Source organism: Bison bison, unplaced genomic scaffold (genome assembly GCF_000754665.1).
Source record: "Bison bison bison isolate TAMUID 2011002044 unplaced genomic scaffold, Bison_UMD1.0 scf7180017864381, whole genome shotgun sequence".
In the NCBI taxonomy this organism is placed as follows: Eukaryota; Metazoa; Chordata; class Mammalia; order Artiodactyla; family Bovidae; genus Bison; species Bison bison.
The window spans coordinates 2,406,287-2,408,991 of NW_011494953.1; positions in this window are offsets into that span (position 1 = coordinate 2,406,287).

Sequence of the window (2,705 nt, forward strand, 5' to 3'; positions counted from 1 at the left end):
GTTTGTCAGTTGCTTCATTTGCTATTATTTTTTCCCATTCTGAAGGCTGTCTTTTCACCTTGCTAATAGTTTCCTTTTTTGTGCAGAAGCTTTTAAGTTTAATTAGGTCCCATTTGTTTATTTTTGCTTTTATTTCCAATATTCTGGGAGGTGGGTCATAGAGGATCCTACTGTGATGTATGTCGGAGAGTGTTTTGCCTATGTTCTCCTCTAGGAGTTTTATAGTTTCTGGGCTTACGTTGAGATCTTTAATCCATTTTGAGTTTATTTTTGTGTATGGTGTTAGAAAGTGTTCTAGTTTCATTCTTTTACAAGTGGTTGACCAGTTTTCCTATTACCACTTGTTAAAGAGATTGTCTTTAATCCATTGTGTATTCGTGCCTCCTTTGTCAAAGATAAGGTGTCCATATGTGCGTGGATTTATCTCTGGGCTTTCTATTTTGTTCCATTGATCAATATTTCTGTCTTTGTGCCAGTACCATACTGTGGAAATATTTCTTTTCCTGAACTTTTTATTTTTTAATTTAATTTTATTTTTAAACTTTACATAATTGTATTAGTTTTGCCAAATATCAAAATGAATCCGCCGCAGGTATACATGTGTTCCCCATCCTGAACCCTCCTCCCTCGTCCCTCCCCATACCATCCCTCTGGGTCATCCCAGTGCACCAGCCCCAAGCATCCAGTATCGTGCATCGAACCTGGATTGGCAACTCGTTTCTTACATGATATTTTACATGTTTCAATGCCATTCTCCCAAATCTTTCCACCCTCTCCCTCTCCCACAGAGTCCATAAGACTGTTCTATACATCAGTGTCTCTTTTGCTGTCTCGTACACCGGGTTATTGTTACCATCTTTCTAAATTCCATATATATGCGTTAGTATACTGTATTGGTGTTTTTCTTTCTGGCTTACTTCACTCTGTATAATAGGCTGCAGTTTCATCCACCTCATTAGAACTGAAGAACCCCAGGGTTAGTAGAAGGAAAGAAATCTTAAAAATTAGAGCAGAAATAAATGCAAAAGAAACAAAAGAGACCATAGCAAAAATCTTTTCCTGAGCTTTTAAGAGGCATGGTTCAAGATAGCTTTTCTAACATCATAGAGCTCCCTCTGCTGTTGTTTTTTAGGTAGTGTTTCAAAAAACATGACCTATTCTCTGAGATTTCCTAGCTTTCTCTTCATTTTTCCTTAGACCTTCCTTCTCTTCATCCGGCTCTATCGTCCTGTTTTAATTGATTTTTATTCTGCTTACATCGATTTCTCCTCATTGTGGAGCCCTGTCCCAGAAGGAGCCTTCCTGCTCAGTCAGAGAGTTCCTGGGACTGAGGCTAGTCCAGCCCCCTCAGACCTCACGTGCATTCCTCAGCTTCATCACTGGGCAAAGCCCTGCTCTCCTGGAACTGCTGTTTTCAGATTACCCTGTTCAGCTTTCCTCTCAATGTCTGTTGGCTCTCTGGGGGTCTGGTATTCTCGGGTGTGTCGGAGGCCCCAGTGTCTCTCCCACACGAGTGCTGACGCCACACTGGTCTTTTAACTTTTAGTGGTTTGTCCCCACCCACTTGTTTTTGGATGTCATGGGGCTGCGGTCCCGTCAGTTTGTCATTGTTAATGGGATTTTGGCTTTGCTGCCCAGTTGTTCTATTTTTATGAGAGAATTCAGTGAGGTTCAAAAATGGTGTAATCATCATTGTCCCAGAATCTTGTGATTTGTTTTTATGATGTGCAAACTTTTGTTATTACATAGTGATGCTTTTGTTTCGGTAGGTTAGATTCCCAAAATTGAGATTTCTAAATCAAAGATACTGGTTTTTTTACATCTTTATGGGTTTATCTATGGTGTAGAAATTCTACATGCATAGCTCAAATAACATTTATGTGTGTATATATCCCCATGTGACCGCCATTCAGATCTAGATATAAATCTTTCCCCCAGAAAACTCTTATTATGTTCCTTCCTCCTTTCTCATCAATAATCCTCCTCAGCAAAGAAAACCATTATTCTGACTTCTATTAACATAGAAATTCTGTCTGCTCTTGAACTTCAGATGCACAGAATAATGCAGTATGCACTCCTTTGTGTTTGGCTTCTTCCACTCAACACTTTGTCTTTGAGATTCATCCATGTTGTCGTATATAATGGTATGATTGTGTTTGTTTGTTTGTTTTACTGTGTGGTATTCCATTGTATACGTTGGTGTGTACGTTTAAAATTGTTTTGAGTTTTTTATTGTACACTTAACATGAAATTTATTATTTAAGCCATTTTAAGTGTATCATTCAATGGCATTAAGTATCTTCACAATATTGTACACCTAGCATCATTGTTCATTTCTAGAATTTTTTCTTAATCCCAAACAGAAACTGTATACCCATTAAATAATATCTACCCCTTCCCTCTTCATCTGTCCCTGGTAAGCCCTGTTCCACTTTGAATCTCTATGAGTTTGCCTGCTCTAGATACTTCATAATGAGTGGCACCACACAATATTTGTCATTTTCTGTCTGACTTATTTTGTTTAGTGTAGTATCTTCAGGGTTTATTCATTTTGTTTGTCAGGATTTCATTCTTTTTTAAGGAAAAATAATATCCTGTTGTATGTATTGGGTTGGCCAAAACGTTCATTTGGGTTTTTCTGTAAGATCTTCAGTTCAGTTGCTCAGTCGTGTCCGACTCTTTGCGACTCCATGAATCGCAGCACT